Source organism: Oncorhynchus tshawytscha, linkage group LG18, assembly GCF_018296145.1.
Source record: "Oncorhynchus tshawytscha isolate Ot180627B linkage group LG18, Otsh_v2.0, whole genome shotgun sequence".
NCBI classification, from domain to species: Eukaryota; Metazoa; Chordata; class Actinopteri; order Salmoniformes; family Salmonidae; genus Oncorhynchus; species Oncorhynchus tshawytscha.
This window is the reverse complement of record NC_056446.1, coordinates 34,524,791-34,543,356: the sequence shown is the minus strand read 5'-3', so window position 1 is coordinate 34,543,356 and position 18,566 is coordinate 34,524,791.

Genomic DNA, 18,566 nt, shown 5'->3' with positions numbered 1-18,566 from the left:
ACCACCACCTGCTATAACAACCATCCACCTCCCTACTAACACCACCAACTATAATAACCATCCACCTCCCTACCACCACCACCAACTGCTATAATAACCATCCACCTCCCTACCACCACCTCCAACTGCTATAATAACCATCCACCTCCCTACCACCACCACCAACTGCTATAATAACCATCCACCTCCCTACTAACACCACCAGCTATAACAACCATCCACCTCCCTACTAACACCACCAGCTATAATAACCATCAACCTCCCTACTAACACCTGATATAATAACCATCCACCTCCCTACTAACACCACCTGCTATAACAACCATCCACCTCCCTACTAACACCACCAGCTATAACAACCATCCACCTCCCTACCACCACCACCACCTATAACAACCATCCACCTCCCTACCACCACCACCACCTGCTATAACAACCATCCACCTCCCCACCACCACCACCAACTGCTATAATAACACCCATCCACCTCCCTACCACCACCACCAACTGCTATAATAACCATCCACCTCCCTACTAACACCTGATATAATAACCATCCACCTCCCTACTAACACCTGATATAATAACCATCAACCTCCCTACTAACACCTGATATAATAACCATCCACCTCCCTACTAACACCTGATATAATAACCATCCACCTCCCTACTAACACCTGATATAATAACCATCCACCTCCCTACTAACACCTGATATAATAACCATCCACCTCCCTACTAACACCTGATATAATAACCATCCACCTCCCTACTAACACCTGATATAATAACCATCCACCTCCCTACTGACACCTGATATAATAATCCACCTCCCTACTACACCACCACCTGCTATAATAACCATCCACCTCCCTACTAACACCTGATATAATAACCATCCACCTCCCTACTGACACCTGCTATAATAACCATCCACCTCCTACTAACACCTGATATAATAACCATCCACCTCCCTACTAACACCTGATATAATAACCATCCACCTCCTACTAACACCTGATATAATAACCATCCACCTCCCTACTAACACCTGATATAATAACCATCCACCTCCCTACTAACACCTGATATAATAACCATCCACCTCCCTACTGACACCTGATATAATAACCATCCACCTCCCCACCACCACCACCAACTGCTATAATAACCATCCACCTCCCTACTAACACCTGATATAATAACCATCCACCTCCCTACTAACACCTGATATAATAACCATCCACCTCCCTACTAACACCTGATATAATAACCATCCACCTCCCTACTAACACCTGATATAATAACCATCCACCTCCCTACTAACACCTGATATAATAACCATCCACCTCCCTACTAACACCTGATATAATAACCATCCACCTCCCTACTAACACCTGATATAATAACCATCCACCTCCCTACTAACACCTGATATAATAACCATCCACCTCCCTACTAACACCTGATATAATAACCATCCACCTCCCTACTAACACCTGATATAATAACCATCCACCTCCCTACTAACACCTGATATAATAACCATCCACCTCCCTACTAACACCTGATATAATAACCATCCACCTCCCTACTAACACCTGATATAATAACCATCCACCTCCCCACCACCAACTATAAAAACCCTTGCCTGTTTCTGGACTTTGTACCCGCCTGCCTGACCATTCTGCCTGCCTTGACCATGATCCTGTCTGCCACTCTGTACCTCCTGGACTCTGATCTGGTTTTGACCTTTTTGCCTGTCCACGACCATTCTTTTGCCTACCCCTTTGAGATAATAAACATTGTAAGACTCCAACCATCTGCCTCCTGTGTCTGTATCTGGGTCTCGCCTTGTGACTTGATAGTCACTCAGTAAAACACTACTTGCGTAAAAGTCTAAAAGTATTTAGTTCTAAACATACTTAAGTATCAAAAGTAAATGCAGTTACAAAAATATACTTCAGTATCTAAAAGTTGTTCGAAATATAAATAGTAAATAGTATAAATACCCCCAAAAACTACTTAAGCAGTACTTTAAAGTATTTTTACTGAAGTACTTTCGACCACTGCTGTACACACATGACCATGGAAAGCCGTCGGAGCAGTAAAGTGCTCTTATTGGCAGCAGGTATGGCAGCTTCACGTCAAATGGTTGCCATGGTGACTGAGTATCAGCTCGTTTGCTCAGTTGCTCTCTCTCTGTCTCCCTGGGATTTTATTTATCTCTCTCCATCTCTCGTCTCATTTTCTCTCTTGTTCCATCTTTCTCGCTGTCTCTGTCATTTTATTTCTCCATCTCTCTTTCTATTCCTATCTCTCGCTCTCTCTCACACACATGCACACAGACACACGCACTCGTACACACAGGCACACATACACACATATTGGATACACACAAACACACGCACACATGCACACACACTCATACACAGAGACACACACACATATTGTATACACACACACACAAAACCCCGATTTGGTGTTTTAGTAATTTGCTCTTCCATTAACCAGCTGACCTTATGGGTTTAAACATGGTATACCAGGCTCGCATAATGAGAGGATGTTACGCAAGATGCCACCATGATGATGTCCTACCGCTTGCTCTCTCACAGCATGTTTCATACTTACAGTACTGAAGAGTTGGCTATGTAGTGAAAGTTGGACATGCATTTGAAAGCATTAACCTTTTCCCGAACAACTACACATCATCAACATAAGGGTTACTATGCTGCTGTAAAGCTTACCAGAAACAATGATATAATATTGAGAGAGGAAAAAAATATGACTTTCTTATAGAATACACTGCTATATGTAAGGTATAAACATCAGCTCCTATACGCCATAACGCCTACTGTAATCACCGAGGGGTTAAATAATATTGACCGTTCAGTGGACACTTGACGGAACACGGTTAACTCAAAATATTCCTTCAGGCTTTTTCTGGCTAACATCCTTAGGTTACCCATCATCGTTAGATCTGAGGCCTGTTGGGTCTCATGCATTTATGGATAAACCACCAACCCTGACTTAGTAAGTTCACATTGTATCAAAAATGCAGTTTACCACGGTCCGTAACACACTTGTTAACTCAGTCGATCAACGTAGGCGAGATAGAAAGTAGGGTAGAGGGTGATGAAAGATAATAGTTAAATGTCAGCCATATTGCTTCTGCTGTGGTGTAGGCTGTTAATCAGAGCAGGGGAGCGCGGCTGAGAATAGGAGCTATCTCTTCTAATGGGCGCCTAGCAGAGAGCTAGAGAGCGCAATGGCTCAATGGGCGCGTTGTCTCGCTGCAGCTCCCAGCTCCAATACAGGGGAAGACAGCTGCACACATGCCGTTAGATACACACATACACGTTTTCAGATGCGCACATACAAGCACATGAAGGCACGCAAAAACTCACCAATCAGATTCCAGGTTATGGAAAAAAAGAGGCGAGGAAAGTAGAGAATAACCCTGATTCTCCCCATTCCCTGATTCTCCCCATTCCCTGATTCTCCCCATTCCCTGATTCTCCCCATTCCCTGATTCTCCACATTCCCTGATTCTCCCCATTCCCTGATTCTCCCCATTCCCTGATTCTCCCCATTCCCTGATTCTCCCCATTCCCTGATTCTCCCCATTCCCTGATTCTCCCCATTCCCTGATTCTCCCCATTCCCTGATTCTCCCCATTCCCTGATTCTCCCCATTCCCTGATTCTCCCCATTCCCTGATTCTCCCCATTCCCTGATTCTCCCCATTCCCTGATTCTCCACATTCCCTGATTCTCCCCATTCCCTGATTCTCCCCATTCCCTGATTCTCCACATTCCCTGATTCTCCCCATTCCCTGATTCTCCCCATTCCCTGATTCTCCCCATTCCCTGATTCTCCCCATTCCCTGATTCTCCCCATTCCCTGATTCTCCCCATTCCCTGATTCTCCCCATTCCCTGATTCTCCACATTCCCTGATTCTCCCCATTCCCTGATTCTCCCATTCCCTGATTCTCCCCATTACCTGATTCTCCCCATTACCTGATTCTCCCATTCCCTGATTCTCCACATTCCCTGATTCTCCCCATTCCCTGATTCTCCCCATTCCCTGATTCTCCCCATTCCCTGATTCTCCCCATTCCCTGATTCTCCCCATTCCCTGATTCTCCCCATTCCCTGATTCTCCACATTCCCTGATTCTCCCCATTACCTGATTCTCCCCATTCCCTGATTCTCCCCATTCCCTGATTCTCCCCATTCCCTGATTCTCCCCATTCCCTGATTCTCCCCATTCCCTGATTCTCCCCATTCCCTGATTCTCCACATTCCCTGATTCTCCCCATTTCCTGATTCTCCCCATTCCCTGAATCTCCCCATTCCAAAGTGCATATCAACATGTCCTCACTCTCAACACGATTTCCTCCATTGTGTCGGGTACCTGTGCTCCACCTCAGTCTTTGATTGGCAGATGGACAGAAAACCTCTGGGCCCTGGCATTCTAGACGGATGTCAGGATGGTGGTGGGGGAGAGGGAGTCTGCTCCGTCCAGAGGGATTTAGACTGGGAGAGAAACAGAGCAGTGGTATTCTGTATAGGAGTACGATCTTCTTACTAGGTAGAGTGGCTATACACAGGGACAGACAGGCTGTATACAGGGACAGACAGGCTGTATACAGGGACAGACAGGCTGTATACAGGGTCAGACAGGCTGTACACAGGGACAGACAGGCTGTATACAGGGACAGACAGGCTGTATACAGGGACAGACAGGCTGTATACAGGGACAGGGACAGACAGGTTGTATACAGGGACAGACAGGCTGTATACAGGGACAGACAGGCTGTATACAGGGACAGACAGGCTGTATACAGGGACAGACATGCTGTATACAGGGACAGACAGGCTGTATACAGGGACAGACAGGCTGTATACAGGGACAGACAGGCTGTACACAGGGACAGACAGACTGTATACAGGGACAGACAGGCTGTATACAGGGACAGACAGGTTGTATATACAGGGACAGACAGGTTGTATATACAGGGACAGACAGGTTGTATACAGGGACAGACGGATTGTATATACAGGGACAGACAGGTTGTATATACAGGGACAGGCAGGCTGCATACAGGGACAGACAGGCTGTACACAGGAGCAGACAGGCTGTACGTATGGACAGACAGACTGTACACAGGGAAAGAAAGGCTGGACATACAGGGACAGACAGGCTGTATACAGGGACAGACAGGCTGGGACAGACAGGCTGTATACAGGGACAGACAGGCTGTATACAGGGACAGACAGGCTGTATATACAGGGACAGACAGGCTGTACACAGGGACAGAAAGGCTGTATACAGGGACAGACAGGCTGTACACAGGGACAGAAAGGCTGTATACAGGGACAGACAGGCTGTATACAGGGACAGACAGGCTGTATACAGGGACAGACAGGCTGTATACAGGGACAGACAGGCTGTATACAGGGACAGACAGGCTGTATACAGGGACAGACAGGCTGTACAGACAGGGACAGACAGGCTGTATACAGGGACAGACAGGCTGTACACAGGGACAGACAGGCTGTATACAGGGACAGACAGGCTGTATATACAGGGACAGACAAGCTGTATACAGGGTCAGACAGGCTGTATAGAGGGACAGACAGGTTGTATATACAGGGACAGACAGGCTGTATACAGGGACAGACAGGCTGTATACAGGGACAGACAGGCTGTATACAGGGACAGACAGGTGTATATACAGGGACAGACAGGTTGTATATAGACAGGCTGTAGGGACAGACAGGTTGTATATACAGGGACAGACAGGCTGTGTATACAGGGACAGACAGGCTGTATACAGGGACAGACAGGCTGTATACAGGGACAGACAGGCTGTATACAGGGACAGACAGACTGTATACAGGGACAGACAGGCTGTATACAGGGACAGACAGGCTGTATACAGGGACAGACAGGCTGTACACAGGGACAGACAGGCTGTATACAGGGACAGACAGGCTGTATACAGGGACAGACAGGCTGTATACAGGGACAGACAGGCTGTATACAGGGACAGACAGGCTGTATACAGGGACAGACAGGCTGTATACAGGGACAGGGGCTGGCTATACAGGGACAGACAGACAGGCAACAGCTGTATACAGGGACAGACAGGCTGTATAGGGACAGACAGGCTGTATACAGGGACAGACAGGTTGTACACACAGGGACAGGGACAGACAGGCTGTATACAGGGACAGACAGGCTGTATACAGGGACAGACAGGCTGTATACAGGGACAGACAGGTTGTATATACAGGGACAGACAGGTTGTATATACAGGGACAGACAGGTTGTATATACAGGGACAGAAAGGTTGTATACAGGGACAGACAGACTGTCCTCATGGACAGAAAGGCTGTATACAGGGACAGACAGGCTGTATATACAGGGACAGACAAGCTGTATACAGGGACAGACAGGCTGTATACAGGGACAGACAGGCTGTATACAGGGACAGAAAGGCTGTATACAGGGTCAGACAGGCTGTATACAGGGACAGACAGGCTGTACACAGGGACAGACAGGCTGTACACAGGGACAGAAAGGCTGTATACAGGGACAGACAGGCTGTACACAGGGACAGACAGGCTGTACACAGGGACAAACAGGCTGTACACAAGGACAGACAGGCTGTACACAGGGACAGACAGGCTGTACACAGGAGCAGACAGGCTGTACATATGGACAGACAGACTGTACACAGGGAAAGAAAGGCTGCATACAGGGACAGACAGGCTGTATACAGGGACAAACAGGCTGTACACAGGGACAGAGAGGCTGTATACAGGGACAGACAGGCTGTATACAGGGACAGACAGGCTGTATACAGGGACAGACAGCATGTACACAGGGAAAGACAGGCTGTATACGGGGACAGACAGGCTGTACACAGGGAAAGACAGGCTGTATACAGGGACAGACAGGCTGTACACAGGGACAGGGACAGGGACAGAAAGGCTGTATACAGGGACAGACAGGCTGTACATATGGACAGACAGGCTGTACATAGGGACAGACAGGCTGTATACAGGGACAGACAGGCTGTACACAGGGACAGAAAGGCTGTATACAGGGACAGACAGGATGTACATATGGACAGACAGGCTGTACATATGGACAGATAGGCTGTACATAGGGACAGACAGGCTGTACACAGGGACAGACAGGCTGTATACAGGGACAGACAGGCTGTATACAGGAGCAGACAGGCTGTATATACAGGGACAGACAGGCTGTATACAGGGTCAGACAGACTGTATACACGGACAGACTGGCTGTATATACAGGGACAGACAGGCTGTATACAGGGACAGACAGACTGTATACAGGGTCAGACAGGCTGTATACACGGACAGACTGGCTGTATATACAGGGACAGACAGGCTGTATACAGGGACAGACAGACTGTATACAGGGTCAGACAGGCTGTATACAGGGACAGACAGGCTGTACACAGGGACAGACAGGCTGTACACAGGGACAGACAGGCTGTACACAGGGACAGACCGGCTGTACACAGGGACAGACAGGCTGTATACAGGGACAGAAAGACTGTATACAGGGACAGACAGGCTGTATACAGGGACAGACAGGCTGTATACAGGGACAGACAGACTGTATACAGGGACAGAAAGGCTGTATACAGGGTCAGACAGGCTGTATACAGGGACAGACAGACTGTATACAGGGACAGATAGGCTGTATACAGGGACAGACAGGCTGTATACAGGGACAGACAGGCTGTATACAGGGACAGACAGGCTGTATACAGGGACAGACAGACTGTATATAGGGACAGACAGGCTGTATACAGGGACAGACAGGCTGTATACAGGGACAGACAGGCTGTATACAGGGACAGACAGGCTGTACACAGGGACAGACAGGCTGTATACAGGGACAGACAGGCTGTACACAGGGACAGACAGGCTGTATACAGGGACAGACAGGCTGTACACAGGGACAGACAGGCTGTATACAGGGACAGACAGGCTGTATACAGGGACAGACAGGCTGTATACAGGGACAGACAGGCTGTATACAGGGACAGACAGGCTGTATACAGGGACAGACAGGCTGTATACAGGGACAGACAGGCTGTATATACAGGGACAGACAGGTTGTATACAGGGACAGACAGGCTGTATACAGGGACAGACAGGTTGTATATACAGGGACAGACAGGCTGTATACAGGGACAGACAGGTTGTATATACAGGGACAGACAGGTTGTATATACAGGGACAGACAGGTTGTATATACAGGGACAGACAGGCTGTATACAGGGACAGACAGGCATGTACACAGGGAAGACAGGCTGTATACAGGGGACAGACAGGCTGTACACAGGGACAGACAGGCTGTATACAGGGACAGACAGGCTGTACACAGGGACAGACAGGCTGTATACAGGGACAGACAGGCTGTATACAGGGACAGACAGGCTGTACATATGGACAGACAGGCTGTACATAGGGACAGACAGGCTGTATACAGGGACAGACAGGCTGTATACAGGGACAGACAGGCTGTATACAGGGACAGACAGGATGTACATATGGACAGACAGGCTGTACATATGGACAGACAGGCTGTACACAGGGACAGACAGGCTGTACACAGGGACAGACAGGCTGTATACAGGGACAGACAGGCTGTATACAGGAGCAGACAGGCTGTATATACAGGGACAGACAGGCTGTATACAGGGTCAGACAGACTGTATACACGGGACAGACTGGCTGTATATACAGGGACAGACAGGCTGTATACAGGGACAGACAGACTGTATACAGGGTCAGACAGGCTGTATACACGGACAGACTGGCTGTATATACAGGGACAGACAGGCTGTATACAGGGACAGACAGACTGTATACAGGGTCAGACAGGCTGTATACAGGGACAGACAGGCTGTACACAGGGACAGACAGGCTGTACACAGGGACAGACAGGCTGTACACAGGGACAGACCGGCTGTACACAGGGACAGACAGGCTGTATACAGGGACAGAAAGACTGTATACAGGGACAGACAGGCTGTATACAGGGACAGACAGGCTGTATACAGGGACAGACAGACTGTATACAGGGACAGAAAGGCTGTATACAGGGTCAGACAGGCTGTATACAGGGACAGACAGACTGTATACAGGGACAGACAGGCTGTATACAGGGACAGATAGGCTGTATAGGGACAGACAGGCTGTATACAGGGACAGACAGGCTGTACAGGGACAGACAGGCTGTATACAGGGACAGACAGGCTGTATACAGGGACAGACAGGCTGTATACAGAGGGTACACAGACAGGCTGTACACAGGGACAGACAGGGGACAGACAGGCTGTACACAGGGACAGACAGGCTGTATACAGGGACAGACAGGCTGTATACAGGGACAGACAGGCTGTACACAGGGACAGACAGGCTGTATACAGGGACAGACAGGCTGTACACAGGGACAGACAGGCTGTATACAGGGACAGACAGGCTGTATACAGGGACAGACAGGCTGTATACAGGGACAGACAGGCTGTATACAGGGACAGACAGGCTGTACACAGGGACAGACAGGCTGTATACAGGGACAGACAGGCTGTATACAGGGACAGACAGGCTGTATACAGGGACAGACAGGCTGTATACAGGGACAGACAGGCTGTACACAGGGACAGAAAGGCTGTATACAGGGACAGACAGGCTGTACACAGGGACAGACAGGCTGTATACAGGGACAGACAGGCTGTATACAGGGACAGACAGGCTGTATACAGGGACAGACAGGCTGTATACAGGGACAGACAGGCTGTATACAGGGACAGACAGGCTGTATACAGGGACAGACAGGCTGTATATACAGGGACAGACAGGCTGTATACAGGGGACAGACAGGCTGTATAGAGGGACAGACAGACAGGTTGTATATACAGGGACAGACAGGCTGTATACAGGGACAGACAGGTTGTATATACAGGGACAGACAGGTTGTATACAGGGACAGACAGGCTGTATACAGGGACAGACAGGCTGTATACAGGGGCAGACAGCATGTACACAGGGAAAGACAGGCTGTATACGGGGACAGACAGGCTGTACACAGGGACAGAAAGTATGTATACAGGGACAGACAGGCTGTACACAGGGACAGAAAGGCTGTATACAGGGACAGACAGGCTGTACATATGGACAGACAGGCTGTACATAGGGACAGACAGGCTGTATACAGGGACAGACAGGCTGTACACAGGGACAGACAGGCTGTATACAGGGACAGACAGGATGTACATATGGACAGACAGGCTGTACATATGGACAGACAGGCTGTACATACAGGGACAGACAGGCTGTATACAGGGACAGACAGGCTGTATACAGGGACAGACAGGCTGTATACAGGGACAGACAGGCTGTATACAGGGACAGACAGAGGGACAGACAGGCTGTATATACAGGGACAGACAGGCTGTACACAGGGACAGACAGGCTGTATACAGGGACAGACAGGCTGTATACAGGGACAGACAGGCTGTATACAGGGCTGTACAGACAGGCTGTATACAGGGACAGACAGGTACAGGGACAGAAAGGCTGTATACAGGGACAGACAGGCTGTATACAGGGACAGACAGACTGTATACAGGGACAGATAGGCTGTATACAGGGACAGACAGGCTGTATACAGGGACAGACAGGCTGTATACAGGGACAGACAGGCTGTATACAGGGACAGACAGACTGTATACAGGGACAGACAGGCTGTATACAGGGACAGACAGGCTGTATACAGGGACAGACAGGCTGTATACAGGGACAGACAGGCTGTACACAGGGACAGACAGGCTGTAGGGACAGACAGGCTGTACACAGGGACAGAAGGCTGTATACAGGGACAGACAGGCTGTACACAGGGACAGGCTGTATACAGGGACAGACAGGCTGTATACAGGGACAGACAGGCTGTATACAGGGACAGACAGGTATACTGTATACAGGGACAGACAGGCTGTACACAGGGACAGACAGGCTGTATACAGGGACAGACAGGCTGTATAGGGACAGGGACAGACAGACAAGCTGTATACAGGGACAGACAGGCTGTATAGAGGGACAGACAGGTTGTATATACAGGGACAGACAGGCTGTATACAGGGACAGACAGGCTGTATACAGGGACAGAGAGGCTGTATACAGGGACAGACAGGCTGTATACAGGGACAGACAGGCTGTATACAGGGACAGACAGCATGTACACAGGGAAAGACAGGCTGTATACGGGGACAGACAGGCTGTACACAGGGACAGAAAGTATGTATACAGGGACAGACAGGCTGTACACAGGGACAGAAAGGCTGTATACAGGGACAGACAGGCTGTACATATGGACAGACAGGCTGTACATAGGGACAGACAGGCTGTATACAGGGACAGACAGGCTGTACACAGGGACAGAAAGGCTGTATACAGGGACAGACAGGATGTACATATGGACAGACAGGCTGTACATATGGACAGATAGGCTGTACATAGGGACAGACAGGCTGTACACAGGGACAGACAGGCTGTATACAGGGACAGACAGGCTGTATACAGGAGCAGACAGGCTGTATATACAGGACAGACAGGCTGTATACAGGGTCAGACAGACTGTATACACGGACAGACTGGCTGTATATACAGGGACAGACAGGCTGTATACAGGGACAGACAGACTGTATACAGGGTCAGACAGGCTGTATACACGGACAGACTGGCTGTATATACAGGGACAGACAGGCTGTATACAGGGACAGACAGACTGTATACAGGGTCAGACAGGCTGTATACAGGGACAGACAGGCTGTACACAGGGACAGACAGGCTGTACACAGGGACAGACAGGCTGTACACAGGGACAGACCGGCTGTACACAGGGACAGACAGGCTGTATACAGGGACAGAAAGACTGTATACAGGGACAGACAGGCTGTATACAGGGACAGACAGGCTGTATACAGGGACAGACAGGCTGTATACAGGGACAGACAGGCTGTATACAGGGTCAGACAGGCTGTATACAGGGACAGACAGACTGTATACAGGGACAGATAGGCTGTATACAGGGACAGACAGGCTGTATACAGGGACAGACAGGCTGTATACAGGGACAGACAGACTGTATACAGGGACAGACAGGCTGTGTATACAGGGACAGACAGGCTGTATACAGGGACAGACAGGCTGTATACAGGGACAGACAGGCTGTACACAGGGACAGAAAGGCTGTATACAGGGACAGACAGGCTGTACACAGGGACAGAAAGGCTGGGACAGATACAGGGACAGACAGGCTGTACACACACTGTAGGGACAGACAGGCTGTACACAGGGACAGACAGGCTGTATACAGGGACAGACAGGCTGTATACAGGGACAGACAGGCTGTATACAGGGACAGACAGGCTGTATACAGGGACAGACAGGCTGTACACAGGGACAGACAGGCTGTATACAGGGACAGACAGGCTGTATATACAGGGACAGACAAGCTGTATACAGGGACAGACAGGCTGTATAGACAGGCTGTATACAGGGACAGACAGGTTGTATATACAGGGACAGACAGGCTGTATACAGGGACAGACAGGCTGTATACAGGGTACACAGGGACAGGCTGTATACAGGGACAGGGACAGGGACAGACAGGCTGTATACAGGGACAGACAGGCTGTATATACAGGGACAGACAGGTTGTATATACAGGGACAGGCAGGCTGTATACAGGGACAGACAGGTTGTATATACAGGGACAGACAGGTTGTATATACAGGGACAGACAGGTTGTATACAGGGACAGACAGACTGTCCTCATGGACAGAAAGGATGTATACAGGGACAGACAGGCTGTATATACAGGGACAGACAAGCTGTATACAGGGTCAGACAGGCTGTATACAGGGACAGACAGGCTGTATACAGGGTCAGACAGACTGTATACAGGGACAGACAGGCTGTATACAGGGACAGACAGGCTGTATACAGGGACAGACAGGCTGTACATATGGACAGACAGGCTGTATACAGGGACAGACAGGCTGTATACAGGGACAGACAGGCTGTATACAGGGACAGACAGGCTGTACAGGGACAGACAGACTGTATACAGGGACAGACAGACTGTATACAGGGACAGACAGGCTGTATACAGGGACAGACAGGCTGTATACAGGGACAGACAGGCTGTATACAGGGACAGAAAGACTGTATACAGGGACAGACAGGCTGTATACAGGGACAGACAGGCTGTATACAGGGACAGACAGACTGTATACAGGGACAGAAAGGCTGTATACAGGGTCAGACAGGCTGTATACAGGGACAGACAGACTGAATACAGGGTCAGACAGACTGTATACAGGGACAGACTGGCTGTATATACAGGGACAGACAGGCTGTATACAGGGACAGACAGACTGTATACAGGGTCAGACAGGCAGTATACAGGGACAGACAGACTGTATATACAGGGACAGACAGGCTGTATACAGGGACAGACAGGCTGTATATACAGGGTCAGAAAGGCTGTATACAGGTACAGACAGGCTGTACACAGTGACAGAAAGGCTGTATACAGGGACAGAAAGGCTGTATACAGGGACAGACAGGCTGTATACAGGGACAGACAGGCTGTATACAGGGACAGACAGGCTGTATACAGGGACTGTATACAGGGACAGACAGGCTGTATACAGGGACAGACAGGCTGTATACAGGGACAGACAGACAGGCTGTATACTGACAGGCTGTATACAGGGACAGAAAGGCTGTATACAGGGTCAGACAGGCTGTATACAGGGACAGACAGACTGTATACAGGGACAGACAGGCTGTATACAGGGGGACAGACAGGCTGTAGACAGACAGCTGTATACAGGGTCAGACAGGCTGTATACAGGGACAGACAGGCTGTATACAGGGACAGACAGCTGTATACAGGGACAGACAGGCTGTATACAGGGACAGACAGGCTGTATACAGGGACAGACAGGCTGTATACAGGGACAGACAGGCTGTATACAGGGACAGACAGGGACTGTATACAGGGACAGACAGGCTGTATACAGGGACAGACAGGCTGTATACAGGGACAGACAGGCTGTATACAGGGACAGACAGACTGTATACAGGGACAGACAGACTGTATACAGGGACAGACAGGCTGTATACAGGGACAGACAGGCAGGCTGTATACAGGGTCAGACAGGCTGTATACAGGGACAGACAGGCTGTATACAGGGTCAGGCTGTACAGGCTGTATACAGGGACAGACAGACAGGGACAGACAGGCTGTATACAGGGACAGACAGGCTGTATACAGGGTCAGACAGGCTGTATACAGGGACAGACAGACTGTATACAGGGACAGACAGACTGTATACAGGGTCAGACAGGCTGTATACAGGGTCAGACAGGCTGTATACAGGGACAGACAGACTGTATACAGGGACAGACAGGCTGTATACAGGGACAGACAGGCTGTATACAGGGACAGACAGGCTGTACACAGGGACAGACAGGCTGTATACAGCAGCAGAAGAGGAAGTACCTCAAAGCAGAGGTCCAGCATTTTATACGAACCCATAAGAGATCCAGAGAGTTGGGACCCTCTTACGTAGTGGCATATTTATAGAAAGCCAGTATACAAGTACAGAACATGGAGAAAGATCTTCTCACAAAGTACTTTTATTCTGACCCATAATATATTTCCCCCACATATATATAGAATGGACTATTCGTCACTTGTTTCAGCATTTCTCCCAATTACACTAAGGAGCAGGATTAGGCCCACAATTACATTTCCTGACGTCTACCATTTATCAATTAGTACTTATTGAGTCATCTCATCTCGCCACTGGAGGATAATCATGTTCCCCCATTTCTCCACTTTTTGCTTGGCTTCCTCCGCTGATCAGCAGAGATATGTTCAGGCTGAGATGAGATAACGTCATCCCCTTTATTCTCACTCTCTGTTTGTGTGTGTGTGCGTGTGTGTGTGCGTGTGCAGAAAAAAATACAAAATTAGTTCACAAGCACTACCAATTTGTCAGTTGAATAGATATGTGCTCTCTAATGAACCTTGTACCACTTCACGATTCTCTGTCAGTTTTTTTAATCAATATTCCCAACAATCGATTGGACCAATCTTCAGCAGTCGCCACTCTTTACTTTTCCAGCAGCAGGTAAGTTCTGCAAATGAATAGCTACACACTTGCTCCTACATCAACCCCCTTCATCAAATTCTAATGACAGGGTTGTACGATACAGACAAGATCATGCAAACAAAGACAGGTGTGATGAGATGCCAGTGCTAAGGAAATAATTGTCTATACATTTTATACTTGAATTCCGTGCTGTCACTGTCACTTGTCCACTCACAAGCTTAACATTGTTGTCATCTATCGCCCACCTTGTGCCTTTAGAGATTTACTCAATGAGCTTGACACCTTGATAAGCACATTTCCTGACGATGGCTCACCGCTCTTCGTACTTGGCGACTTCAACCTCCGGACGTCTGCCTTTGATTAATTTCTTTCCAACTCTCTCTTTCCTCTCCTTGCCTATTTTGACCATACCCATTCCCAGTCCCCCCCCTGTTCACCTAGTAATCTCACTACAATCCCTCCCCAGGTCTCTGATCATTACTTTGTTTGCGTTTCTGTCTCCCTTTCCTCCAACCCTAGCCACTCAGCCTGATGGTCATGCAACGTATCAATCTTCATTCTCTCTCTCCCACTGCTCTGTCCTCTTCTATCTTATCATCTCTCCCTTCTCCCTCCTGTCTCCTGATTCTGACTCTTCCACCCTACTCTCATCCCTTTCCACATCCTATGACGTTCACTGTCCCCTTTCCTCCCGCCTGGCTCGGCTCTCCAAAGTCCCTTCCCATCTTTCAAAAGCACCTGAAACCCTTCCTCTTCAAAGAGGTGACTCCACACAACCTGGTATTCAATCAGGAAGGATATTTTGTTTGTGTGCGTGTGCGTGTGTGTGTGTGTGTGTGTGTGTGTGTGTGTGTGTGTGCGTGTGTGTGTGTGTTGTCTGACTGGGTGGGCTGAGTGAGGGAGAGAGAGAGAGAAAAGGGGAGAGAAAGAGACAGCAAGAAGAAAAGGACAGAGAATGACGAGCATAAGCTCCTATTACGATATACATCGTCTCCCTTAAACGCCACCGCGATTACATGGCTGTCGTGAGATTCTGATGAGATTTCAGAGAAATGAGCCATAGAAATGGATGGGATCCTCGGTCCTCCATTCCATTCTATATCTGCAATCTCCAAAGAACTGGCATGAATAACCCACACATCCTCTCTCTTTCTCTGTTCTCCTGTCAGCTTGGATCAGTGGCTAAATCCTGTCCTACTCTCCAATAATCAGCACAAAGAGAAGTGGAAGGTGGGTGGAAAGTTGGAAGCGGAGGGGATCTCCGGGCTACGGTAAGCCCAAGAGGGGATGCACAAGCTGTGGAGGATAGTAAAGGGAACAGTAGAGGGAACGTGGGCGTCTGGTGGTGGTGGTGGTGGTGCTGTAGAGAGAGAGAGAGAGAAAGAGAGAGAGAAAGAAAGAAAGAAAGAAAGAGAGGTCAGTGTTTGAGAGTTGTGTATATACCTATTAGGTTAATAACAAACATGGAGCTGACTGACCCCCCCCCCTCTACTGACTCTCCTACCCTATTCCTCCATTTGTTTACAGCCTACACTATCCTCTTCCTCCGTTTATCTACTGACTCTCCTACCCTATTCCTCCATTTGTTTACAGCCTACACTATCCTCTTCCTCCGTTTATCTACTGACTCTCCTACCCTATTCCTCCATTTGTTTACAGCCTACACTATCCTCTTCCTCCCTTTGTCTACTGCCTCTCCTACCCTATTCCTCCCTTTGTTTACAGCCTACACTATCCTCTTCCTCCCTTTGTCTACTGCCTCTCCTACCCTATTCCTCCCTTTGTTTACAGCCTACACTATCCTCTTCCTCCCTTTGTCTACTGCCTCTCCTACCCTATTCCTCCCTTTGTTTACAGCCTACACTATCCTCTTCCTCCCTTTGTCTACTGCCTCTCCTACCCTATTCCTCCCTTTGTTTACAGCCTACACTATCCTCTTCCTCCCTTTGTCTACTGCCTCTCCTACCCTATTCCTCCCTTTGTCTACTGCCTAAACTATCCTCTTCCTCCCTGTGTCTACAGCCTACACTATCCACTTCCTCCCTTTGTCTACTGCCTCTCCTATCCTCTTCCTCCCTTTGTCTACTGCCTCTCCTATCCTCTTCCTCCCTTTGTCTACTGCCTAAACTATCCTCTTCCTCCCTTTGTCTACAGCCTACACTATCCTCTTCCTCCCTTTGTCTACTGCCTCTCCTATCCTCTTCCTCCCTTTGTCTACTGCCTCTCCTATCCTCTTCCTCCCTTTGTCTACTGCCTAAACTATCCTCTTCCTCCCTTTGTCTACTGCCTCTCCTATCCTCTTCCTCCCTTTGTCTACTGCCTCTCCTATCCTCTTCCTCCTTTTGTCTACTGCCTCTACTACCTTATTCCTCCCTTTGTCTACAGCCTACACTATCATCTTCCTCCCTTTGTCTACTTCCTCTCCTATCCTCTTCCTCTCTATGTCTACTGCCTAAACTATCTTCTTCCTCCCTGTGTCTACTGCCTATACTATCCTCTTCCTCCCTTTGTGTACTGCCTCTCCTCTTCCTCCCTTTGTCTACTGGCTCTCCTATCCGCTTCCTCCCTATGTCTACTGATTCTCCTATCCTCTTCCTCCCTTTGTCTACCGCCTACACTATCCTCTTCCTCCCTATGTCTACTGGCTATCCTATCCTCTTCCTCTCTATGTCTACTGCCTATACTATCCTCTTCCTCTCTATGTCTACTGCCTATACTATCCTCTTCCTCTCTATGTCTACTGGCTATCCTATCCTCTTCCTCTCTATGTCTACTAGCTATCCTCTTCCTCTCTATGTCTACTGCCTATACTATCTTCTTCCTCTCTATGTCTACTGGCTATCCTATCCTCTTCCTCTCTATGTCTACTAGCTATCCTATCCTCTTCCTCTCTATGTCTACTGCCTATACTATCTTCTTCCTCTCTATGTCTACTGCCTATACTATCCTCTTCCTCCCTTTGTCTCTTGCTCTCCTTTCCTCACCATTTCATTCCCACCCTCATTCTCTTCCACACCTTCTCATCAAGTTGTAAAATAGCTAACTTTCTCTTTAACAAGTGCTGCTCCTGACAGCAAGATTACATTTGATCAGATATAGCGTTGGTAAGGAAATTATTTCTGGAAGGGGAGAATACTTCTGCCAAAAAACTATCACGGAACAACTCTCTCTATCCCGCTGTCTCTCTCTGTCTGTCTGTCTGTCTGTCTGTCTGTCTGTCTGTCTGTCTGTCTGTCTGTCTGTCTGTCTGTCTGTCTGTCTGTCTGTCTGTCTGTCTGTCTGTCTGTCTGTCTGTCTGTCTGTCTGTCTGTCTGTCTGTCT